The sequence below is a fragment of the Macaca mulatta genome, chromosome 6 (assembly GCF_049350105.2).
Source record: "Macaca mulatta isolate MMU2019108-1 chromosome 6, T2T-MMU8v2.0, whole genome shotgun sequence".
NCBI lineage: Eukaryota > Metazoa > Chordata > Mammalia > Primates > Cercopithecidae > Macaca > Macaca mulatta.
In genome coordinates this window covers 174,040,230-174,068,173 of record NC_133411.1, presented here as the reverse complement: position 1 = coordinate 174,068,173, position 27,944 = coordinate 174,040,230, and the positions used below count along the sequence as shown (strand labels likewise).

At 36.0% G+C, this 27,944-nt stretch overlaps 1 long non-coding RNA gene across 1 annotated transcript; it reads left to right on the top strand.

Annotated features, from left to right (window-relative positions):
• The first annotated feature begins 60 nt into the window (after positions 1 to 60).
• LOC144329598 (uncharacterized) lies at positions 61 to 27,763 on the top strand. The gene is made up of 3 exons (XR_013394993.1): positions 61 to 489; positions 26,161 to 26,232; positions 26,344 to 27,763. It is a non-coding gene; the product is annotated as an uncharacterized LOC144329598 (long non-coding RNA).
• The last annotated feature ends 181 nt before the right edge of the window (positions 27,764 to 27,944 follow it).

Below are 27,944 nucleotides of genomic sequence, written 5' to 3'. Positions count from 1 at the left end.
ATTTCCCAGAATAACCTTCCCTGTATATCTCCACTTAGGGTGGGCCAAGAGAGATTCTTGCAGGCGATTTAGTGTGTGGAAGTAAAGCAACAACTATTTCATATCTTGCGCATATTTTTGTCGGTCTGGTTAAATTATTGGTGTGAGGCACGAGGTGGACCTACAACTAGTGCACCTTCCCTTGGATATTTCTTCAGCTTGTCTGACTCTGGGGCCAGGTGTTCGTGTTTAACTCCATGGTGAGGAGAATCATCTTCTGATGGACCCCTATACCATCCAGGTCAGAGGCAACAAGAAATGGCATGCATTTCAGTTTATCGTTCTGTGGCTCCAGCTTGTACATGTGAATTCTAGATTTTTTTAAATTTTCCCCACTTTACAATCATCTTCCCTTTCCAACTGCCTTCCTTGTGGACTTCAAGCTCCAGCATCCAAGCAAAGACAAGAACCTTGCAGAAACTACTTAACTAACTCCCACAATTGCATAAGGTAAGATCCATGTAACAATTGTATAGATCTGTCTATTGATCTCCTAATGGTTTTGCTTCTCTGATTAAATTCTGGATACAAATGGACTATAATTAAATTGCATTCAGTTAAATTGCTTTAATGAAATACTTGTATAAAATTGCTAGTATTAAAGGAAAGAAAAATATTTGTTATTTGACCACCATGATTATATTCTACTTCCTCAACATGGCCTCAGTGTGTCAACATAGATCTACTTATTTAAAAAGCATTGTTAAAATGACCAATGACTTAATTTTACTTAAGACACTTTAGTAAACACATCTAAACACATACACATATGTAAACATACCTCTAATGATATTGCCACTATTTTAGCTGCAGATGTTTCATAATAAAATCTCCTTTTCTGTGTTCAAGGCAATTATATAAAATAAACATTATTTTTAAATTATTTTTTATATTATTATTTATGTTATTTATATTATTATATTATATTATTTATATTTTATATTATTTTTTATTTATTTTTTGAGACGGAGTCTCACTGTTGCCAGGCTGGAGTGCAGTGGTGCGATCTCGGCTTACTGCAATCTCCGCCTCCTAGGTTCAAGTGATTCTCCTGCCTCAGCCTCCCAAGTAGTGGGGACTACAGGTACGCATCATCATGCTCAGCTAATTTTTTTTATTTTTACTAGAGACAGGGTTTCACCATGTTGGTCAGGATGGTTTCAATCTCTTGACCTTATGATCTGCCTGCCTCGGCCTCCCAAAGTGCTGGGATTACAGGCATTAGCCACCGCGCCTGGCCAATAAACATTATTATTAAGTCCATTTTAGAGAGTGAGGAAACTGAGGCTTAGAATTAATTCTCTTTCAAAATCACATAGCAAGTAAATGGTAGGATACGTTGATTACAGGATATTTAATTCCATATGCTACCCATTTGTGTTCAAAATCCTACACTGGTATTCAGAGTAAATGAGTTTTGCTGTGAGAATTAAAAATGACATTGCATAAAGCCTTGAGTTTATAGGTCTTCAACATGTATGTCTGGAAAATTTTAGTTGTTGAAATTATGATTATCATTATTAATATTTATAGCTGACAGTTCTTGGCATGATTGTTATATAATTAGCTTTATGTATCTTGTCATGTCTATCCAGTAAGACCAAAAACCCAGCTCTCCAAGGGGCAGCAATTGTGCAGCAGATTACTTATTTAGATTTAGATTTGCTGGGCTCAGCCATTTGCCAATCATACGTTTTTGATAAAATTAAGTGTTAAAAGCTTTAGTTCCCTCACCTGTAATCTGGGTGTATTCGTAATGGTTACCTTATATGCTATTGTTTAAATTTCATTTTAAGAGCAATGGGAAGCCACTAAAGTGTTTTTAAAAGGAGAATTCTCGTTTACTCTTTTTAAAGACTGCTATTTTATGTAAAGAATGGATGATGAAGGCAAAAGTGGAGATGAAAAAAGTAATTAGCAGGATACAACATATTCAAGGGAGAAGTAGTCTTATCTTCGACTCAGATGATGTCCCTGGAGTGCCAGTTTAGTGATAGAGTACACAGGATTTAGTCTTAAATGAAGAGTAAGACAGAGAAGTGAAGACAGATCTCCAGGTTTCTGAATTGAATAGTGAGGTCAATGAAGTTGCTATAAATTGAGGAAGTAAAGACTAGAAAAGGCGCACCTTTTGGCAGTGGTGATGGCGGTGGTAAGAGTGGTCCACAAAAATAAACGTTCTCACTTATTGGGGTAGGAAGTTCATTTCTCTGCTTTATTTTTTATGAGCATCTATATTTTTCAAGTTGAGAGTCTAGCAGAATAGGTTGGTAAATAAAATATTATGGGAGGACCATTTTAATAGATGGTCATCTATTTACAGAAAGATTCCTTTTTACTAGTTATCTATCTTTTAAAAACCTTACTGATATTGCTCTCTAATTTATTATTAATTTCTTTCAGGATCTAAATGAAAATATTTCTGCAGCGAACCAGTTCTATTGTTTTAAATATCACCCTTATTAAAGAGAGCTTTGACAGTTTTCTATGTGAAGACATGATTCACACTCTTTGTTTTAATTTTACTTTTCTTTGGCCTCCATTTGAGTTGCTGCCTAAATTCTAGGCTATGGTATCTACTGCTCTCTCCTAAGGAGTTTCTCACCACCAGCCGCTACTGCAAAACCTGCCAGATTCCCTAAAACATGCAAATGCTTGGGTTACTCCTAGACTTGTAAATGCAATGACTCTGTTGCCTCCAGAAAAATGTCTGAATTCCTTCATCTATTTCAGAAACAGTAAGCAGTATAATATGAAAAGAATATATAGAAATCAGCAGAAAAACTAGACTGAAAATTAAGTCCATAGACCCTTTTGCCTATTCTCTGAGCCAAAAATCAGAAAATATACATGACTTGAGAAATATAACATTAAGCAAGAGGTCATAAGGATAAATCGTGAAAAATCGTAGTATCTTAAAAAATCCGGATATAAGTTTATTTTAGCTGTTAGCATGTGTTTGATCATGGCATTTAGCTCTTAAATAATTATTGGTTTATGGTTTCCTTGATGGGACTGTGAGCATCTTGATGCCAAGGACTATGATATTTAATTTTATGTACACTATATCTGGATATAATAGATGCTCATGAAGCATTTGTTGACAGGATGAAGCACAGATTGATACCTGATAGCATTAGAAGTTTTATATATTCAATTACTACTGCTGACATGTCAGTAGCATGGAACAGCTTGTAATTGTCAAGATGATGTTATTATTTGCCATTTGCTAAATGGAGCACTAGCTTGGCTTAGAATCTCTTGCACTGTTTTCTGTAGGGTGATGGGAACATGTGGAGTTTGTCAGCTAGCACGGATAAATTTGTTATTGGATGTAACACTTCCTGGGTCATTCAGGTGTAGGTTAAAAAGAAAAATGACCATAATGCTGGTGAGAGGTATTTTCATTTGGCAGCCCTTATATTGAACTCAGTGTACTGAAAGCAAAGGCTGCAGGCAATAGCCTTGAGTCCAAGCTTCCAGGGAAACCTTTACCCCACCGCTCCTTGCTCCTGACCTAACATCCATCTTAAGAGGTGAAGCAGGGGTTCATGTCCCTGGCTCCTTCAAACTTGGAGTTACAGCCCAACTCCCAAGCCGGCTGTCAATTACTGCCAATTTACAGGGCTAAGAGAAAATGTTTTATGGCCTCTTAGAAGCAGAGGAAGAAGAAAAAGAGAAAAAATGAAGTGAATATGAGTTTGGGAGATGCTATTAATATACATGTTGTGCTTTGCCTTTAGTTAATTTTCTAAAGCTCTCTGACTTATAGAAATCTGCTATCACATGAATAGCTAAAGGAAAAATATTCAAGGGCATTTGGTGCTCACATTCCAGTTTGCAGGTAAACTGCAACATCCCTCAAAATGAAAGCTGCACACAAATGCATCTCAAAGTCTAGTGACTGTTAGAATCGTCTAGAGGGTTTGATAAAGCACAGATGATTGCTTGACGCCATCCCAGAGTTTCTGACTCAGTAGGTCTGGTATAGGGTGTGACAATTTGCATTTCAAACAAGTTCCCAGGTGAGGCTGATGTTATTGATCAGGGGACCACAATTTGGGAACCATTGCCAAAAACATTACTGTAAAGTTAATTTTTAAAATAATTTTGTACATCAGTTGACATAAACACTGCAAATGTACTTTCACCTTAAAAAAAAAAAAAAAAAAAAAGCAAGAAACCAAAAACTATGTAAAAAATGTGTTGCATCCAGTACATAGAAGGTGTATTACAGGAACTGAATCCATAGGGCAAAACTGCCTTTTCAGTGCCCACACATATTCTAGAAGAAAATGAGGAAGAATAAGATGATAAGCATGCCTGACATTAAAGAAAAGCTTACTCGTGCCTAATGCAATGGAGAATTTGTTTAAGAACAATTCAGGAGCATGGCAGTCTGACCCCTTCAGTGAGTCAAGTTCACGAAGTCCTTAGCTGTTGGCTAAATACGTGCAAATAAAGTACAGTAGATGGTAACAGAGGCAGAGGTCATGTAAAATGGTGACACACATTCTACCATTCTCAGAGTTAAAGGACAAAGTTTTTGCCCTAACCTTTCCATAAGTTTCTTATTAGTTCTTTCCTACATATCCATCTTCCCACTTGGAGAAGCTAAACCCGTTCTTCTATAGCTACAAGTTATTTGGATAAATAACCTGATTTTAAAACGTGATATACTTGAAGGAGAATATACTCTAGTTTATACCAATTGCTCTCAACTGGGGAATTTTTGACCCCCAAGAACATCTTGGCAATGTCTGATGACATTTTTGATTGTCACAGCTGGGGAGATACTACTGGCATTTAATGAGTAGAGGCCAGGGATGCCACTTAGCATCCTACAGTGTGCAGGACAGTCCTACAACAAAGATTTATCCAGCTCAAAATGCCAATAGTGCCAAACCTGAGAAACCCTGGTTTACACTCAGGAACTAGATGGACTGACAAAAATCGTCTCTTCACACCTTTCTTTCTGTGTTGTCTCCAGTGTGAAAGAAATGTTATTAGACTACAGCATAGGACCAGAGAATCCCTCCAGAAATGTGTTCCCACACTGTTCCAACCTGGTGGTTGCTGACCAGGCATCTTGCAGCCTTACTCATGAAATGAATACACTAGAATATTAAAATAAATCCCCATTTACAACAGAGTATACTTTACCTATTTCTTTTGTTTTATTCTTTTTCATAGGTATTGTTATCAAATACAAAAGGCTCCAAATGGCTTTTATTATGCCCCGTTAGTGGTGATACTGATGGCTGTCCTACCGATGGTGCTGCTACAAATGACAGTCAAACATCCACAAAAGCAACCTTTCCAATTTTACTCAAGCTATTTGAGTTTACTTGTCTTTTGTAATAAAATTGGCATATTAAAAAATTATAAACACAAATTGCTCAAAGGAAAGCATTTTGAATAGACTTCTCAACAGAGGGTTTCTTTCTTTCTTTTTTTTTTTTTGCATGCTTCAGTGATAGTTATTCTTTTTATCAGTCAAAGTAAAAGTAAATCAATATTTATGTCATCCAAGAAATCTGACTAATGCTAGGAATTACTGAATAGGCAATTACATTTCAAATGCAAAATTCAACAAAATAGTGGTATAATGCAGGAAGCAAATGAAGTAGCAATACAGTAAAACCAAGTGCATTTCAAAGAGCTCATTGATTTGAAGCTTTTCCACAATCCGTTTTCAAAACCTTCTTTTGATATTCATAAATTCAAATTAAATAATAGAATTAATGAAAGAAATAAAAAAGTCTTAAAGATAGGATCTTTCAACATAATATTCTTGAGTAGTTTATGACTATAAACAGAGTGGCAGCTTTATCTATGTTAACAGTGAGTTTCAAGGAACAAGATTGAAAAGTATGTTCATGAGGAAATATGTCAAGTTCATTAAATACTTAACATATCATAAAGAGTTTTATATACAAGCATGTGTATTTCTCCCTTACTTCAACTTCTAATATACATTTATTAACCTAAATATCTCCTCTATGGTGGAACTGCAAAAAATAATATGATTCAATAAAGTCATTTTTATTTGAATTTATTTACTTGGTGATTATAATAGTCAAATTAATATGATGAATTACTTCTGTAACATTTATCACAGGCCTTAGAATCCATATGTAACAGAAAAACTCTGCTGAGTCATACTACTCCTTATAATTTCACTTTTAAATTTGTATATTTCTAGATTTGCATCTAAATCAGTATTTAGTCTACACATTGATGCTTCTAAGATTCCAAGTCACTTTTTATTGTCTAGAAGAAAACATATGATAAAATATACTCTACTTACGCATACATTCCACCAATAACTTTTTTCAATGTTTTGTTTCATTATTTGACAGGAGCTCTTCCTGGCATGTAAGTTACTGTATCAGTCAGTTTTCATGCTGCTGATGAAGACATACCCGAGACTGGGCAATTTACAAAAGAAAGAGTTTTAATTGGACTTACAGCTCCACGTGGCTGGGGAAGCCTCACAATCATGGCAGAAGGCAAGGAGGAGCAAGTCACGTTTTACACGAATGGCAGCAGGGAAAGAGAGAACTTGTGCAGGGAAACTCCTCTTTTTACAACCATCAGATCTCATGAGACTTATTCACTACCATGAGAACAGCACAGGAAAGACCTGCCCCCATGATTCAATTACCTCCCACCGGGTCCCTCCCACAACACGTAGGAATTCAAGATGAGATTTGGGTGGGGACACAACTAAACCATATCAGTTACCAACTTCATGGTTTGTCCATGGCTCTCCTAGTTTTAGCACTGAAAGTTCTGTATTTCAGGAAACTGCTCAATCCTGGGCAAACTGAGGCACTTGATTAAGAGACACTTGATTCTTGCTTTATAAGGTTGTTCATGAATTTCACTTCCAAAAAGCAAAGTGAGTTTTCCTGATGGAAAAGTACATGGATTTTGGAGTAAGTCTCAACAGGGTTTGATATGGTTTGGCTGTGTCCCCACTCAAATTTCATCTTGAATTCTAACTCCCACAATTCCCATGTGTCATGGGAAGAACCCAGTGGGAGTTAATTGAATCATGAGGCCAGGTCTTTCCCATGCTGTTCTCATGACATCAAATGAGTCTCACTAGATATGATGGTATTATAAGGGTGAGTTTCCCCACCCAATCTCTCTCTCTTTGCCTGCAGCCATCCACGTAAGATGTGACTTGCTCTTGCTTGCCTTCTGCCATGATTGTGAGACTTCCCCAGCCATGTGGAACTATAATTCATTAAAATTATTTCTTTTTTAAATTGCCCAGTCTCAGGTTTGTCTTTATCAGTAGCATGAAAACGGACTAATACAGGGTTCAAATCTCTGAGCTCTTCCATTTCTTAGTTCTGTGACCTTAGACAATTAAATGTCTCTCAGCTCTATGTTTTATATGTCCAAAGAGATAATCAAGCTCATCTTTCAAGGTTGTGAAAGGAATGAGGCACATCCCCCATATATCTCCCAACTTCCTGAGGCCAGCACAAACACATTCCTCCATATTTCTTTCAAACTTCAGAAAAACATCACCTGGGAGATCTCCGATAAGGAATGCTAAATGTAGAATGTTAACCAATTGTAATGCTGTAACCGAGAGAATTACCTTGTTCCCTATAACTTTACATATCCTGTTTACATCGGGCTATAAAAAGCAAGCACTCGCATTGTTCGAGGCCCTCCTGTATGCTGTGGAATGGAGGGACCAAGTTCAAACTTGTAGTAAAGATCCTTGCCGCTTGGCTTTGACTCTGGACTCTGGTGGTCTTCTTTGGGGAACAAACGGTCTGGGCATAACAGTTGTTATAAGGATTGTTACATATGTAAGTAAAAAGCTACTATTGAACATGTATGTTACTCAACATATAAAAGTATTGCTATCAAAACTCAAAATATCAAAACAGCATAAAGCCTTTCAAAGATCTGATGTGGCAAAATGATACAAATATTGAATACATCGGGACTTCCAAAAAGAGAAACATAGGAAGAAAATTATATAACATTTCATCTAGTCATGTCAGTGGTTTTATAATTCAATGGGCAGAACAGTAGAGAAAAAAGTCATATATATGTAAGTTTACAAAATAAAAGCAATTCCAAATACATTGATCCAAATAATCCTGAAGCTGAGTTCTGTGAAACCTTGGGACACAATTTTCTTTAAACCTTTGCTTCTAAATATCAAGAATGTGACACAGGAATTACAGCCAACTCAAAGTCATGGATTCTGAGCTTGTAGTCTCAGGTTATTTATTCGGTTCAATATCCTCTGTATTTATTTATGTTTCCTCTGGCCTTCAAACCTTCAGTTTCCTGTAAGGAAATTGTCACAACCAGGTTTTTGTATTCTATGCAGAGAGTTCATGTCCCACTGATTCTAGGTTTATTTTCTTTCTAAATCTCCTAACCTTTCTCCTCCTCAACACATCTAAAATCACCATGAATTTGCAGGAAAATACAGAGGCACAATAAAATGGCAGAATTGGTAATGGAACAGTTGAGCATTCATTACAAAGTCAGATGAGTTCTTTGTCATTTAAGAAGACAGGAGAAGGACTGACATTAAAATACAGTTCATTAAAAGTGAGTTTTAGCCTGGCCATTTACAGTGCCAAAACATCTGGAGAGTATTTTAATTTACGGAGGAGTGCTTTCAAAACCATTTGAACTCCTAACTAAACACAAGGGAATTGGTAAATAAAAGGCTTTGGCTTTTGTACTGAAGTGACGTATCTATTCATTTTTCAGAACTCTGCCATATATCAGCCTGAGTATCCTTCAACACAAACTCGGTTATGCTCTTTTGAAGTGTTATTTTCTTCTTGTCCTTCCATTTTTACTCTAACATTTTGCTGGAATAGAAGCTAACGATTAAGCAAGCTAGAGTAAATTCCGCCCCCCCCACCCAGATTGTTCACCCTCATCTAAATAAAAAGGGTGAGAAACAGAGCTCAGTAGGGCACATGATGCACAGGTAAAAGTGAATCCAATGCCAACCATAGCAGCAGCAGCACTGTCCCTTCTTGTCCCTTCTTGTCCTTGCAAAGCTCAAGTATCTCTGGAGCCATCACCACCAGCATTTACATTGCCCTTTCCCACATTTGAGTGGGAGCTATTTATTTGCATAATGATTTATAACATCTTTGGTCTTTATTTTTTTTATTCATCTTAATGTATTTTTGGAGAGTGAAGTGGCAGCTCCTTACAAAGGGAAGTGAGTCTTACAGTCATCTTTGGGGAGTGTGTGAGTCAATGGTCAGATAAATGCTGGTTCATAAGAAAAAAAATATCACTTAGGATCGAAGCGTAAGGACCAAAGGCTGTTTTAATGCCAATTGACTAGAAATAAATAAACTTCTGATTTGTGTAATCTCTCTCTTGTTGCCAGGAAAAAACAAAACACCACAATCAGATCTTGCTAAGACATTTAGTCTCCAATTTCAAATTTTATTTAAATCATGAGGACTTTCCTGCTTTACCCATCCAGAAAAAGCAGTCCTTTCTGTTTCCTCTCACTGTGTTACTCAAACGTCTATTGACTAATTTCTATCTGCCGTGGATTCAAGCATATGCCTCCTTTCCCAAGTCCAGATAGTTTACATATTTTTAAATGGCAGAGACTTTGACTATGCCTCCACTATATTTTCCAAATGCCAAGCCCAGCGCCTTATCCAGAACAGGTGTTCAACGAATGCATAAGATTAAGCATTCATTAAGATATAGATGAGATTAGTATATAGATGATTGTCAGAGTTAGTCAAGTCTCATTCTTGTTTCATATTTTATGTAGAGTGCAATTTACATTACGATAGAAGAATAGTTTTAGTTGTACATGTCCCTCCCAACTTTTTTGTTTACAAAATATTGGAATTCATCAGAATAAGGGAGGAGACCGCCCCTCATATTGTCTTATGCCCAATTTCTGCCTCCAAAGAAAGAAAAAGTAAAAACTAAAAGGCAGAAATGAAATCCACAAGCAGACAGCCCGGCACCACACCCTGGGCCTGGTAGTTAAAGATCCACTCCTGACCTAATGGGTTATGTTATCTATAGATTACAGACATTGTATAGAAAAGCACTGTGAAAATCTCTATCCTGTTTTGTTCCGATCTAATTACTGCTGCATGCAGCCCCGAGTCACGTACCCCATGCTTGTTCAATCAATCACGACTCTCTCACGTGCACCCGCTTAGAGTTGTGAGCCCTTAAGAGGGACAGGAATTGCCCACTCGGGGAGCTCGGCTCTTAAGACAGGAGTCTTGCCAATGCCCTGGCCGAATAAACCCCTTCCTTCTTTACCTTGGTGTCTGAGGAGTTTTGTCTGCGGCTTGTCCTGCTACAATAATGCACTGTCACTGATTCACTGTTCATTCATTCATTCATTTAACAAATACCTATTGCTATGCACTCATTCATATTCCAATCACTATATGCCTACTGTACCATGTCTTATAAAGGCAACAATGAGCAGACCCCAAATTTCGTACAGATCTGTCTGAAGCCTGACCTCTTTATATTTTATCCTTTTTATTCCCCATGACCCCTCTCTTATTCCTGAATTCCAAAATTAATACAAAAGAGCACATAATTTCATCCCCCAAATTCTTCAGAATGCATCAAAAATAACATAAAGGACATTTCTTTATATGCCACACATATATTAGGATACTGAACACAATTAACAGTAATTACTTAATACCATTTAATAAACAGTCCATATTTAACCTTCTCCAACTTTCTAGTTTGTTTTAATCAGGATACAAACAAGTGCCACAGTTTTTATTTGGTTGCTACGGCTCTTAGATATCCTTTAATCTAAAACAACCTTTCTCCCTACCCCCTTTTTATCCATGTCATTCACTTGTTTGAAGAGCCAGGCTAGCTGTCCTGAAGAATGTCCTGCATCCCAGATTTGGCTCATTGCTTGCTCATGATGTGGATAAACTTGTTTCTCCATTTATTTACTTTTGAACCCTCTCCAACCAGGCTTGCACACCCAAACACTCCATAGAAACTGCTTTTCTGAGGATTACCAATGACTCCATATAATTAAATATAATGATTAATTTTTGGCCCTCAAATTACTTGACATATTAGCAGCATTTGACTTCATCACTTTCTCTACCTTTAACCTTTTTTTTTTTTTTGTCTTTCCTAACCTTAAGCTGATTTCAGTATGTTAAATTCTACCTTGGGTCAAATTAGTTAGTTATATTTTGTAAGTGGCAACTGAAACCTATATTTATATATTTTTTACTACTCCTTTGCTTCTGCTTCAAATTCTTTCCTCTCTAGTCTCCTTTCAATGCTAAGAAAAACACATAATCTGTTTATAAAACGTTTATAACCATAGCAATCAAGATTACATTTTATTTGTATCTATATTCAGAGCTGGTATTCACCTGGTGCACACCTGATATGAACAGATGTTTTATTTATCTTTGCCATCAATTCTTACTGTCTACTGCATGTGCCATACCATTTGCAGTAGCACCCCCATGCCTCATACAAAGCCTCCTGAGCAGGCTGCCCAAGGGAAGACAAGATCATCTCAATTCCCATTGCCAGTGTGGCAGCAAATAATTGAGCATGATGGACTCCCTAAAATATCCGGAAAACTAGATTCCTTTTGTCTTGCTGTATTATTTTTGAGGTCCTTTGGTTATAGATTTTGGATATTTTTAGCTCTTGTTTGGGGGAGAATACTAGAGAAAAGAAACTGGGCCAAGGAAATAGAAAAAGTGACAAAGCTAAATGAACAGCCCTCATAAAATGCAGACTTGATATGTATTAAGAGAGCTATACATTTTTATATATAAAATCTGGATATGAAAGCCTGAATCATGGTAGAGTTGTCCACTTAAACTTCTGCTATAGTAAGGAACTCTTTTGTGCAGATTTAAAGACATAGAATTTAGTTTGGAAAATAAGCATTAGAAAAAGTCCGTATGAGTTAGAGAGTTTTATCTTTTAAGTAAATGAAGTGAAGTGTGGGTTAGAAATGGATTTTTCCTTCTATCTTTCCACTCTGCCATAGTGAGGATGTTTGCATTCTTTCTCACATTTGTCCCCTAGTTTCAAGATGTTGCTACAAATCCAGAGAGCATGGCCATGTTCACACAAGAATAAGGAAAAGGAGGCAGCTATGTCTGTACTAATTTACCAGGAAAGTCACCCCACTTCCTCCAATAGACTTTCTTCTGAGCCTAACCTCAACTGCGTCCCAAGATCACTGCTAGTTGCAAAGGAGAATGTCAAAGCAAGAAACAGAATTCTTGTGTTAGGTTATGTTAATCATTATCTATCATCCTCCATAAACCAAAGCAGGGTACTCTAAGCAAGGCAGATGGAGCAAATAGATCCCGAGTGGGCAAACAGTGGAATCTGCTACACAGCATATGTTAAAGGTGGCTGAATATTATCTGAGCATTTGGTTAACATAAACTTCCTTTGCTACAATCTCACATACATTCAGAAAAGAGTTAACATTGTACATTCTAGACAAGCTCAGACAGTATAAACAATACTTGATTAATGCTTTTTAAGGGCCAGGCTAGTGTTCATTTGCATGTCGGTATTATAAAATGTAAGAGCTTTTAAATTCAAAACCTGAGGCACTAGAGTGGGGCAAAAGACTTTGAACTTATTAAATGTTAAGTTGAATATTTTAGAAAATAATCATAGGAAACTCCATGGAATTACATATTGATATTTACTTAATATGATTTCACAGTGTGTATATATTATGAATAAATGTATATTTGCATAATATAATATTGTATTTGGGGCATCATAGATACTGAGTTATCTTTTGCATTCATATTTTATTTTTATCACAGGCAAGTTTTCATATTGCCCTATTATCATAGGAATACTTCCTACAGAGAAAATGTGTTTAAGTCATTATACTTAATGTATGGTAACTACCGCATCTTACATTACGCTTTGCTATATGATTTTTCTTATCTAGTAAGAAAACAAAGGATAAATTATGCCCACTTTATGTAATGTTTACTTTAAATTCTATATAGTGCAATGTATTTATTTCCTTAGATTGTGTTTTGTTCCTGTTATTCTCAAGCCTAGTAAATATTTGCACTCATACGCTGCCTGTAGCTTCCATGTGCTCAACAATGAATAGATAAAAGGATAAAATGATAGAGAAAGAACAAAATTTACCATCAACTTCCATGCAAATGCAATGCACAGAAGAGATTCTGATTTACATTTCTATTATGTGAAATTAGGATTTCATTTCTGGCTTTTCACTCTTTCAAGGAACCACTACTTATCAAGGTAGAGCCATGGGGTTTCTTAAGCAGCTGTGTGGCTTTGAAACCATAAGAAGTCCAGCTGTGATTGCAGATCCAAGTGTTTTAGAATGAGAGAAAAGTTTCTGAAGACCATTTCTAGTACCTATCCTTGAATTCAGCAATTGTGTGAAATATTGGAGATGATGACTCAGCTTATTGCATTCATGCCTTGCCGGCAAAACTGATCTCTTTGAAAAATCATATAGGCTATAAATGCCAGGTCTAATGATCATTTATAAATCAAACTTAAGAAGCTCTCTTTATTCATGGACATGAGATTAGACGTTGTTAGATTTATCATTTCCTTCTTCCGCCTATCAGGATAAACCTTGATACCGTGAGAAAGGAGGATGAGCTCTGTGAGCTTCTTGCTCTGATTCATATACATAAATCCTTGTGAGGCTAGATAAAGGGATGGTAGAACGACCTTGGACAAGTAAGTATCACCATCTGCCCTCCTCCAAGTACAAGCCATTTTTTCAGCAATGTTTCATTGGGGGAGGGTAAACAATACATCTGAAGTCAATTTGTCAAATGATCAATTCTCAGAAAGTATAAGCATTCAAGCTAAAGAAAAATAATCTATGTTTAAGGGAAAGCTCATCCATTTATATAAAATGTCCAGAAATGAGGAAGTGCTAGGTGTCTAACATTAAGTTCCATAAATTCCATAAATTCAGTATCTGGCAAGTTGATTTTCCCTGAATTGGCTTTTATTTTGTTTAATTAATTTATTTTCAGATGGAGTCTTGTTCTTTTGTCCAGACTGGAGTACAGTGGCATGATCTCGGCTCACTGTGCACTCCACCTCCTGGGTTCAAGTTATTCTCTTGCCTCAGACTCCTGAGTAGCTGGAATTACAGGCTTGTACCACCAGGCATGGCTAAATTTCGTATTTTTATCAGAGATGAGGTTGGCCAAGCTGGTCTCGAACTTCTGACCTCAAGTGATCTGCCTGCCTCAGCCTCCCAAAGTGATAGGATTACAGGCATGAGCCACTGCGTGCCACCTGAATTGTCTTTTAAAGAATTGCCGGCTGAATATGATGGCATCAAAAACCACTACACACTTTGAATTACACTATTATTTTGGTTTGCATACAAAGCACTTCTTACAATAGTGCACAGTTCTACAGTAGTGCACATGATATAATCAGATCAATAGCTGGCACTACATTAGAGGAGAAGGTAGGAGGTCAAATTGAATTGGGTGGGAGGAAAGAGACATTTGCTTTCAGGATTTATTTTCACAGGAGAATTATTGTGAATAATAGAAAAAGGCTGAGAAAAATGAAATGTCTGCATGGGACAAGGTTACATAATACGTAAAGCATAGATTTAGGCATTTATGTGACAATGAATATGTATCAACATGGAAAGATACTTACATTATTTTGTAGAATATGAGAGCAGAAACTTAATCATTTTTGCTCACCATTGAGTCTTGCACAGTGCCAGGTATAAGGGAAAAGAGATCAGACTACTAGAATAATACAAAATCACAATTTCTATAAAAAAGAGGCTTTTGAAAAATGTCCTAAGGTTTTAACAATGCTAAGTCTTTTAAAAATTGCTTATCTAGAATTCCTATGTTATGTCAATGAATGTGTTTTGATTTTAAAAGAAAAATAAAATTAGATGAATGGAATTCCATTGTTGTGAAATTGTTTTCAAACCTCGTATAGTTTAGTATCCTTGAATCTAGACTGCACATGTAACCCTTTTTGCCAGGCGGCTAATATATTCCATTGCAATATAAAATAGAGACCTATCATCTATCATGACCCACCAACCCCTGCTACTGATACCTAAGAAGCAGTATGGTGATTTTTGTTTTTTTGTTTTTTGTTTTGTTTTGTTTTGTTTTTGAGACGGAGTCTCACTCTGTCGCCCAGGTTGGAGTGCAGTGGCGCGATCTCGTCCCGTGCAAGTTCCGCCTCCCGGGTTCACGCCATTCTCCTGTCTCAGCCTGGACTGAGGCGCCTGGCACCACATCCGGCTGTAGTTCCGCCACCACGCCGACTGTAGCTGGGACTACAGGCGCCTGCCACCACACCTGGCTAATTTTTGTTGTTGTTGTTGTTTTCTGTATTTTTAGTAGAGACGGGGTTTCTCCATGTTAGCCAGGATGGTCTTGATCTCCTGACCTTCATGATCCACCCGCCTCAGCCTCCCAAAGTGCTGGGATTACAGGGGTGAGCCACCGCGCCGGCCAAGAAGCAGTATGTTTTATATAGCTTTCTGCTTAGGTGTATTGTGAAAGTGTGCATGCCAAGGTGATCTCAATTATATTCTGCTTTTATGCATATATATTGCTATGCAATGGACATATGGAAAGGCCACTAGAATGCCTATTGTACACTAGCTGAGTGGTGATTATCACAAGTTTAAAGAACAAAACAAAACCCAAAAGCTGTTCTCTATGAGTCCTTTTAGAGAGAAGGTGTAAATAAATATAAGCAGTTTTAGAAAATATTCCTGATTAAAGTTAACAGCCACTTACAAGCTATCTTTAGTATATAGTCTTTAGAGGTTTATTAATAGTTAAGAATGCTTTCTTATATTCAGGCTTTACCCAAATTCATACTTAGCTTCTAAATATGTCTGCAGGTTTTCTAGGTAATATTCAGTTTAATAGAAATGTTAATATGGAATGCTTTCTTTAGTTCCAAAGCATATTCTATCTTAACTTATTTTAATGAAATAGTAAAATATCTCCTCTCTTCCATCCCACTGCAATCCATTTCTCTGCACAAAGGGAGAATACTGTATGTTGTCACCTTTCCACTTACAGTGATTAGTACAGGAAAGAATTTTGCTTAAGATTCAAGTCTAGCTCAATGTATATGAATGCTTAGCTTCCTCACAAAGGTTCTGCAGCATTTTTGCAAGAATAATATAAGTAGAAGCAACAGATAGATGTCTCTATTAGACAATGTACCAAAAAATCTTCAGGTCTCAGAGAGTGAAAAAGCAAGAACCGATGATGCTTTGCATAATAACGCAAAAACTTACACCCATTGCCGATAGGAAATTAAGCTTGGAGTGACAAAGTGCACTCTCCATTTTCAGCCTAAAACAGTTATTTTAGACTACTAAAAATGAACTATGAAAAATAACCTGAGCATTTGGGGTCTTTATGAATGCCTCTGTGAGTGAAAGAACCAATTCTAGGGCAATACCAGTCCTTGAAGGAAGGAAGTGAAGAATTGCATGCTGAAGGATTGAAAGTAAAGGACCAAATTACTCTTCTCATTGGCACTATCTTTTCCCCTAGCTTGTTTCATTTTCTTCATGGTATTCATCACCACAGAAAATAATGTTCTTTGCTTATTTCTTGTTCATTATTTGTTCCTTCTCCCCACCAGAATGCAAGCTGCATGAGAACAGAAGTTATGTCTACTTTGATTACTGACACATCCCATCATTCTAAGGGTGCCTGGAACAGGGTAGTCAGTTGCTTAATAAACATTTATCATTCGAAGGCATGAATGACTGATATTATGAGAAATTGAGGAATGGACAGAGAGCTGAGGTTAAGAGAGCTGAGGTAAGCATCATTGCTCGCCTCTTGGAAATATGATGGTGTAGGATTGCCAGACTGTGACAATTAGCAGGAAGAGTAGAGCGGTTGGGAGGAGGAGATATAATGAAGCAGCTGTGGTTTTGGCAGTCTCAGATACAGATGAGAGAAACTACTCTAGAGGAAGATGACTTATGAAAAAGAGAAAATGGATTCTTGATTTACTCTGAGAAGGATGAGCTGCTCAACTTACCATAAATTCTCATGGGACCTAACTTTTAATTTCTGAGTTCTAAAGAAAGGTTAACCAATCTATATTTCCTGAACTGTGTCTAAGCTATGTTTTCATCGCATGGCAATTGTAGATTGCAAAGTACATCTGTATAATCCTAAGCATTTCTTGGCTTGCAGTCTGGAAAATGTCAGTGGCTTTTATCTCACGGGAAATGCTGTAAACATTTTAATTAGATGCCATTCTGTTTCTGGAGGAACGTGGCTCCTGTTACATCTCTCCTCCTGAGAGATACAGACAGAATGTCAAAAGTATAGGGCCATCCTATATTGCCCACCACAGTGAATATGTATGTATGCATATATATGTGTACAATGTATGTGTATGTTTGTGTGTGTGCCTTTGTGTGTGCACATTTCCTGATTTAGGCTAATAATTCAGATGTAATGAGGAGTTGAAAGATTGTCATGATTTGTTAGCAATTAGAAATCCAGGTGGTCCTCAAGTTCTAAACCTTAGATGGTAAAAAGATCCAGAAAGCAGTCTTTTTTCATTAAGCAGGCGTTCTGAATAATAGTTACTCACTAGAGACCATAAGACCAAATGAAGGATAAGGAATCATCTATTAATCACACACAGGCAGAGAGGCATCAAAGCGACATGGCCTGAGAAAGAACAATGTGAACCATTAAAAGTACTGAAAGATCTTTTCCTGTTTCAGATAACTCAGACATTGAGAAGTAGTGCATCATATTGTACTTTCACTATAAAAGAGACCAAAAATCAAATATTGGTTTACAACTGTAAGTAATATAATAACATTTAAGCACTTTAGGCTTCTTATGAAATTACCTCCAATCAACCCAGCACCAACAAATGTGAGTCTGATTAGCTTCCAGGAACATATAGGATGACTTCTGCCCATGGTAACATGGCACTACTGGCCCATCATGAGTATTTGTGAGAAATAGAGAAATATATCTGAGTGCTTTATGCATGCTCTTTTATTTTTTATTTTTATTTTTTTAACGTATACCAAATATATCCAAGATAGTTCACCATCAGCAGCACTCACGATAATGGAATAGAATGAATCCAACTGCCTGGTTGACATCTCCAATTGGATGTATAATTGGTGTATTAAATGTGGCACATCCAAAGGATCAAAAACCCCTCTATATTCAGTTCTAATTATTGCCTTTTCTCCATCTTTTTTGTATCAGTAAATGTTACTGTTGCCTGTCCAGTTGTTGAAGGTAAAAATGTCAGCATCATCCTTATTGCTTTGCTTTCCTCTTTCCCCATATGTAATCCATTGGCAAATTATTGTGCCCCACCTTGAAAATGTTTTTTCTCTATGCAACTGGTATTTAATGTTTAAACCACAAACATACATCTTAAATTCCTACGATTCATTCTCCATACAGCAGTACAAGTGATCTTTTTGTAATATACATATTATATCTATGTCCTGATTAAATTTCTTAGAAACTTCTTATTGTTATTAGAATGAAATCCATACACCCTCTATTTATTATCTTGCTCCTGTCTATAGTCCCCAGCTGTACTCCCTTCCTTCAACTTCCATCACTCACTCTTCTCTGGTCACCTTTTTAAATTCTGTTTTTTAGCCAAAATATGGAGGTTCCTGAACAGGGGTCTCTCTCGCTTAATGCAAGACTAAATACAGATATCTGAGGACTATAAAGACTAAATGTTAGTAGGCAGATTGGGAAAAAAAGACGGTAATTCAAGGTATCACTAAACTGGTGGTGAAATTGCCATTTTTCCCCTCTCCTGTATTTCCTGGCCTAGAAACAAAGGCAGCATAAAATTGCATGCTGGATGAAGGCAGAAAGAGCTCCAGGAGCTTCAAGAAATAGGAAACAGGACTTCTCAAACAAAGAGAGAGTGGGAGAAATCTTGGTGGCTATTTTTCTTCCTTTGTTTTTTTCCATTGTATCCTGCACTCTAGCCCTGAGAGAATTCTATAGCTGAAGCATTAATAATAGTAGTTCAACGGACACCTAAAACTAGGAAAGAGAACATTTCCTTCTTTCTTTTTTTTTTTTTTTTTTTTTAATTTTCTTATATTTATTTTATAGAGACCAGGTCTTTTTATGTTGCCCAGCCTGATCTTGAACTCCTTGGCTCAAGCAATCCTCTCACCTGTACTTCCAAAAGTGCTGGGATTGCAGGTGTTAGCCACCATGCCCAGCTATGTCTCTAATTCTTATTGGAAATAGTGATGCCTCCATTTCATAGGATTGAAAGGGGAATTAAAGGAAAAATGCAAATAAAGTGATCTCGTGGTTTGTATGTTTGTTCCCTTTGAAATTCACGTTTAAACTTAATCCCCAATGTGACAGTATTGATAGCACCCCATCTAACTTTTTTTTTTTTTTAACAGAAGAGTCATGATCCTAAGAACATAAGGGAGATCCCTGTTGCTTTGACTTCTTGCTGTCCCCCTGCTATTTAGCTCCAAATGCAAACTCAGTTATGAGAAGTACATAGAAAACAGGTAAACTAAAGCGCAGGCTTTTTGACCAGAGGATGTGGGAAAGAGGCTTCAGGAAATGGAGAAGTGTTATGGAGATTGCAAAAATGAGGGAGCTGAAGAAAGACTGAGAATGAGAGCGAATGAGATGAGAGAGAGAGAGATGAATACCACAAAGTTGTGTATGTACTTCTGGACTATACCCTGAGCTGAGCATGTAAACATCTGACCACAGATGGTATGATAAGTCTTGGAAAACTAAGCTATAACAAAGACCATCACCCAGGCCAAAAATTGCTACCTGGAAATGCACACACAGACTGATCCAAATAGCACTGAAAACACTTAAAGAAATGGTGCAGACATTGGCATCACAATCCAAAGAAGACAGATCAGAGTTTGTTCCATAAGCCTGAATATGTTGATTGCCTAATGTAAGAAGAAAATCAACCTTTATCTTATGATTTAAGACATAATCAGTGTCTCATAACATAGTATTCAAAATGCCCAGGATATAATTTAAAATTACCTGGCATATGAGAAACCAGTGTGATCTTCTCTTAATTCCTAAAGAAAAAGACAAAAAATATCACAACCAAAATGACAGGATTGTTGTATTTATCAGATAAAGATATTAAAGAGATATTATAACCATGCTCTAATAGGCAAATGAAAAGACTCACATAATGAATAGAAAAATAGAAAGCCTCAGCAAAGAGAATATGTGAAGATGAAAAATGGAAATTTTAGAACTGAACAATATGACAGTCGTAAGAGAAAATTCACCAGATAGACTAAACAGGAGAATGGAGATAATAGAGGAAAAGAGGCAGATGACTTGAATATACATCATGAGAAATTAACCATTTCAAAGAAGAGAGTAAAAGGAGACTTAAAAAAAATTATTAGAGCCTCTGAGTCCTGTGAAACAAAGTAAAAAAGCGTAACATTGGTGTCATCTGAACCACAGAAGGAAGAAAAGTATATGATATGAGAAAAAATATCTAAAGAAAAATAACAAGAAACTTCCTTAATTTGGTGAAAGATAAAATCTTAAAGATGCCTGAGGAGACTCAGGAAACTCTAACGAGAATAAGCTACAAAAATCTACACTCAAACATATCAGAATAAAACTTCTGCCATTAAAAAACAAAGAAAAAATTTTTTAATGTACCCAGAAACTCAATACAATGGAGAATTCTGATTTGAATACTGTATATTTTATATAAGGAAACATGGTAGTCAAGGTGGAGTGAAACAACACGTTTTAAGTGATGCAAAAAATAATTCAATATTCAGAAATTTTTATCCAGTAAAAATATTCTTGAGAAATGAAAATCAAAAAAAGTTATTCTTGATGAAACTAAATTAAGAGCATTTGCCATCAGTAAGAAACTTATAACATCAGGAATAAAGGAAGAGTAACAGATTTGGTAAAATATAAGAGACTATTCTTCTCTCCTTCAGTTCTTTAAAATATGCATGATGACTGAAAACATAAATTATAACAAAATATACAACATAAAAGAAGGAAAATAAAGGTACCTTTATTGTGATGATTTTCTGCTTACCCTTTAAAGTGATAAAATGTTGACTCTAAATAGAATGTAAAAAAGTAAGTACATGTGTCATAATCCCTATAGGGAAGCTACCAAAAATACTATACAAAGTGATATTTTCAAAAACGCAATGATAAATTAAAATAGAATACTGAAAAAGAAAAAAAAAAAATGTTTACCTAATCCAAAAGAAGGCAGCAAAGGGAAGACATAAAAATGAAAAAGAAAAATTAGAAAACCAGTAGTAAAATGGTATATCTAAATTTAAACATGTTGATAATTCTATTAAATTTGAATGTTTTGCACTCATCATTTGAAATACAGAGATTGTCAAGATTTCTTTTTTTTTAAGAAAAAACCCATATCTATCTCTCTATAACAATCCTACTTTACATATAATTAGAGTAAAAGTAAATGGATGGCAAAAATTGTGTACAACAACTAATCAAAAGAAAACTGTAGTAACTATATACTAACACCAGACAAAGTAGACTTCAGAACAAGAAATATTACCTGTGATATAAGATGGATATTATATAACAATAAAATCTTCAATTCACCAAGAAAATAGTTTCAGAATACATGAAGGAAAAACTGATAGAACCAAAGACTTGAAAAGATCCATTATGATGTCTTGAGACTTCAATGCTCTTTTTTATAGTAATTGATAGAAAAACTAAGAGGAAAATCATCAAAGATACAGAATAATTGAACAACACCATCAACCAAGTGTATGTAATTGACACTTACACAGCACCCAGCAGCAGCAGAGCACACATTCTTTACAGGTGTACATAGAATATTTCATAAAAAGAGACAATACTATTCATTGGGATTTAAAGAAAACACAAGAACTGAAATCAAAGAAAGTATAATGTTCTTTACCCACACTGGAATTAGACATCCCCAGATCATTCTCATTTCACGGCTTCAAAACTTATTGGTTCACCCGGGAAACTGGTGAACATGTGACTAGCTTTTAGCTAACCTTTAAGAGTCTCAGCTTAAATACCACCTTTTAGAAGAGGTTCTTTTTTTTTTTTTTTTTTTTTTTTTTTTGAGACGGAGTCTCGCTCAGTCGCCCAGGCTGGAGTGCAGTGGCGCGATCTAGGCTCAAAGCAAGCTCCACCTCCCGGGTTCACGCCATTCTCCTGCCTCAACCTCCCGAGTGGCTGGGACTATAGGCGCCCACCTCCACGCTCTGCTAATTTTTTTGTATTTTTAGTAGAAACGGGGTTTCACCGTGTTAGCCAGGATGGTCTAGATCTCCAGACCTCGTGATCAGCCTGCCTTGGCCTCCCAAAGTGCTGGGATTACAGGCCTGAGTCACCACGCCCGGCCCAGAAGAGGTTCTCTTTAACCACACCTCCCTAAATTGCCTCTATCATTTACTCTATTATTTTCTAAACCAAGTTTAGCCTACAGCTGCCTCTTTACATATTTTAAGTTCAACCTAAAGGTTTTCTTTGTATCACTATATAGTGAACTCTAACCTAAATGGAGGTGTAAACAAACTGTAACCTACTTTTGTGCCAATTACCAAGTTTTGGACAATAAAAGGGAGCCATCTGTTCAAACCATGTTCAAATAAGGCAAAAACACTAAGCTGAAGTGAGGCTGTTTCTGTTCCTCAATTCCATTTTCTGCATGTCACTTTCCTTTTCCTGTCCTTTGTGACTGCACAAAAGTCTCTTGTGAACCAACTCTGGCTGGGGAGGCTGTCTGAAATACAAATCCTTCTTTTCTCAGTTAAATTCTATTACATTTAATTTGCTAAAGATTTTCTTTTAACATTTCCTTCAAAGCACTTTTCATAAGCTACAATTAATCGGTTTATTTATTTATTGCTTTTGTATCTTTTCTTTCACTTAGTGGTATGTGAGCTCCAGGAAAAAAAGTGTCCAGCTCAGGGTCTCAGCTCTTCACATAGTTCCTAGCAAACTATATGCTCTTAATAAATAATTATTGAATAACTACATGATGATTAATTCAAATATATGACCTCTACCTTGGTAATAGGTCTACTCTATGACATAAATATTACACAAGATAAGGTAAAGAAAGCATATAGCATAGTGCTTCTAATAGAGTAGTGTATGATCTATGTTAGGAGTTGATATTGTTATTATTACTTAGCATCCAGAATGATGTAAATTATGTTTAAAAAGTCAGTTAGTACCTTTTTACATACACCATACATTAATCTATTGCCTAGTATCTGGTTTCAGCTAAATTCCATGTAGTACTTTTTTTCCAAAGATTGCTATACCATGAAAGAAGACAGACAGCAAATGGGAGAGGCAAACAAAATCACTGTCTTTCTACTGCATCAAGCCGTGTAGTTATGCTATTCATACGCTTTCAGTAATCACTTATTAGCAGTGCAAGCCTAGCAGATTCTGGTATTTCAGTGGTGTGGCATTATTACTACAAGTAAGCATGGTAGTACCAACTACTCTTCAAGCACACATCTTATAACTTTTTCCACCTAAGGAATGTAGATGTGAGTGCTCCTACAATGTGAAAGGACAAGTTTAAGGAAAAGATCGTGAACATTGTAGAAATTTGCACCAGTCAAATGTATCAAGATATCATTTAACTGAAAAATGAGTAAAATGGTTTTGTTATTGAAATTCAGTTTTAATTTTATAGTATAACTGAATTTCCTAAACCCTGTACTTAAATATCCTGGACTGCTTGGCTAATGCACACCCAATTATAACCATATGAGTTTTTTTTTCAAAGTTCTACGTGTAAGAAAGATTTTAAGAGAGGATTTTTATTGAGTAGAACATAAATCATATTCAGAGTTTCCATTCAGAATTTTTTTAGCGTTTGATACAGAAAATTTAAAAATCACCTATGCACATTCATGTTAAGATTCCTAACTCATAATCCACAATATGTTAAGTAATCCAGTATTTTTAAAAAGAGAGATGGGAAGGATTTAAACAAAAACGTTAAGGTTTATTATGAGGAATGATAGGTAAATTTTACTTTTTAAGTTTTTGAGTTGCACAATATTTTCTACAATGTATATACTTTTAAAAAAACATAAACAACATTCAAAATTATAATAAGAAACTGTGAGGGGCTTCTGTTTCCTATTAAGAGTAAAAATAAGATAAGCTCCTAGTTCTCTCTTCAAAGTAAACTTTGAGGAACTATGAAAGCAAGAAAGGAATGTAAGCACAGGAATTAACAACTAAAGCAATATAAAATTAAAAATATTAAAAACAAACAAATGTAAACAAATACAAGAAATCCCTACATAGAAAATTGGATCCTGAGCTAAAGGAGAGATTTAAGTCAATAATTCTTCAAGTGTGGTCTCCAGACCAGCAGTATCAACATCATGGGAGCATGTGTTAGAAATGCAAATTTTATAACCCAGAAACTCTGAGGGTGGGGCCCAGCAACCTGTTTGACAAGCCCTCCCAGTGATTCTGATGCACATTCAAGCTTAAAAATCCTTGTTTTAAGGAAGACTCTTTAATTCTCTTTTCAGTACTAGGATAAATCATCAACTGTTCTTTGCTAGAGAGATCTACAGTAATATCTACCTCAGGTGTTAACCTTTCCCAAGCAGGTTAAAAGCCCTGCTTATTTAAGGTATAGGATCCCATTGGGATGACCAGGAGCATCAACTTCTCCTCCTTTTCTTCACTCTATTTCCTCAGATATGGCGAATTGCAATCTAAGGAGATGGCCTTCCCCCAAAGCTTCTTATTTCTGAGAATTTAAAGGAAAATTCCTCACCAGATATATTGGTTGGTGGATTTAAAAAAAAGGTAGCAATAGAGAATGGTCAGCAGGGGTTCTGTGGTATGTGGGGTCTCTCTTTCCTTGTGTTGCATCATTGTCTCTCTTCCTAAGATTAATAGGCAAGCACAGCCAAACTAGTCTTCTAATATTCTAGTCTTCTAATCTTCCCTCATATTAACCATGTACCTAGTTGACATATCCTCCTCCAATCCTAACCTAAAAGAGAATGACATTACAAACAATGCTGACCAATTTTGGCTGACCAACAGAATTGAGTTGCTTCAGAAAATCCTGAGACAAAAGCAGCAGCATTACAGACCAATTTTGTAAATATCACAGCAATGGTACCCAGATTTCAGTGTTTAAAGCTCCCTTGGTGACTGCAATGTGAAGTTAAGGGCAAGAATTTTTGCTATAAAAGATGACAAACCAAATAATAAAATCCTACTGAAACAGAATTAGTGGAATAGAACAAATATTAGAAAATAAGCATAAAATAACAATATAAATTAGGAATTATAATACCAATGTGGAGGAAAAGTAGAAACTTATTAAAATACAAATCATAACTTTAGAATCTAGTAGTTGAATTAAAACCCCCATAGATAAGACATCATCACCCAAAATGTAGAGCTGATGAATAAATTAGACAGTTGAAAGATCATGTTAATAAAACTTAAAAAAAATACAGGAAATAAAAAAGAGATCAAAGATATAAAAGCAAGTTAAAGGGATATGGAGTTTACAAATAGAAATGCTGGCCGGGCATGGTGGCTCATGCCTGTAATCCCAGCACTTTGGGAGGCCGAGGTGGGTGGATCATGAGGTCAGGAGATGGAGATCATCCTAGTCAACATGGTGAAACCCTGCCTCTACTAAAAATACAAAAATTAGCTGGGTGTGGTGGTGCATGCCTGTAATCCCAGCTACTTGGGAGGCTGAGGCAGGAGAATTGCTTGAACCAGGGAGTTGGAGGTTGCAGTGAGCCGAGATCACACCACTGCACTCCAGTCTGGCGACAGGGCGAGAATCTGTGTCAAAAAAAAAAAAAAAATTGAAACACTGGGTAGAAGTCCAAGAAGAAGAAAGTAAGCCAGAGTACAAAAGAGCCAGAGAAAAAGAGGGAGGAGCAGGGCTAGGAGGAAAGAGATTGAGAGAGAGAGAAGGGTTTGAAAAAAATTCCTACTTGTTATGGACTAAGTGTTTCTGTCTCCCCAGAATTCATATGTTGAAGGCCGAAATCCCAGTGTAGCTGCGTTTGGAGATGGAGCCTTTAAGGAAGCAATCAAGGTAAAATGAGGTCTTAAGGCTAGGGCCCAAATCTGATAGGATTGGTATCCTTATAAGGAGAGAGACACCAGAAAACTGACTCTCTCTTTCTCTACGTGCACATGCACTCAGGAGAATCCATGGGAAGACACAGCCAGAAGGCAGCAGTCTATAAGCCAGGAAGAGAGTCCTTACCACACAGTGAGTTGACTGGTACCTTGATCTTGAACTTCTGGCCTCCAGAACTGTGAGAAAATATATTTCTGTTGTGAAAGCCACCCAGTCTGTGGTATTTGTTTTACAGCCTCAGCAGACTAACACACTAGTATAACGGAGAAATTACCGACCTCAGATATAAACCATTGATAAAGTGCTGATCATATATAATATGTAATTGTAACATTTAAGAACACCAAAGAAAAGAAGATAATTCTAAAAACTCTTGTACAGAAAGAGAAGACCACCTGATTGGCATAAAAATTTTTAATATTAGCATTGGATATGAAAAAAAGTGAGAAACATTTTTAATTATTAAAGAAAAAACACTTTGCAGACACAGATCGTCTAATAAATCAATAGAGGTAAGTATATGTGGAAATTTGCATAAAGGAAAACTACAAGAACAAGAATCTTTTTTTTTTATAACTTCTAAATCAAGAGATGATAAATCCAGCTAATAATAGAGCAGAAATGAAAAAAAAAAAGTATAATAAATGGAAATATAAAATGAGGAATAATTTTACTGGTTATAATTAATTTATGAGAAAAGGCATTACATTTACAAACAGTTAAAGTCTAAATAACAGAGAATACAATAAGTGTTTTGAATTCAACCAGGCTAAGATAATGGGTCATGACCACATGAAAAATTACGTGGAATAGTATTTTCCCTTACATGGTAATACAATATTAACCCAATCAAGTATTTTCTGCCTCTGTTCACTAAAGATCCAGTGAGACTAAGACATTTTATAACGTACAATTAGCAATTAGCTTATAGTAACAGTATGCTGTCACTTTCTGGAAAACTCTATTCAGCTACTGCATTATCTTAAGGCTATTCATGTTAGAATTTGTATAGGTTACGTGTTTTAAAAAGATGTATAATCATATATCCCTAGCCTGTTAAGCTACTTAGTGTCAAAAGCTAACATAAACCTTTATTCATTCATAAATCCAAGATATATTTAATGTTTCAGTCATGTACTAGGAATATAGGTGTGAATAAAACAGACAAGCTCCCTCATCTGATGGTGATGACAAATAAAATTTGATGTCAATTGTCTTTCATAATAACTAAGAATTACCATTTGATCTTAATGTGTTTATCAAAAACACACCTGTGTTTTCATTGATAAAGTACAGGGGGGTGTGTATATGTGTATATGCACTTGCGTGCTGGGGTGTTAATTTTGGTGCTATGAATTGAATAACTGGTTATACCGTATTTTCTTCTCACGTTGTCTACCAGCTTATGGCCAGATTTGTGGTCCAATTTTAGATGGAATCTTTTTCTTTATTACATGCAATTTATATACTAAAATCACCTACGTCTGCCTTATTTTTTCATTGTTCTCATTTATTTTAAACTTATTTCATCCATTGTATTAATCTTTACATGTAAACTAAAATCCAATTCAGGAGGAAGCATTATATAAACAATTAAAAAATTAAAAAACAAAAAAACAATGCTATTAAACACTAATCGTAAATTTAGGGTAAATTTTGGTCAA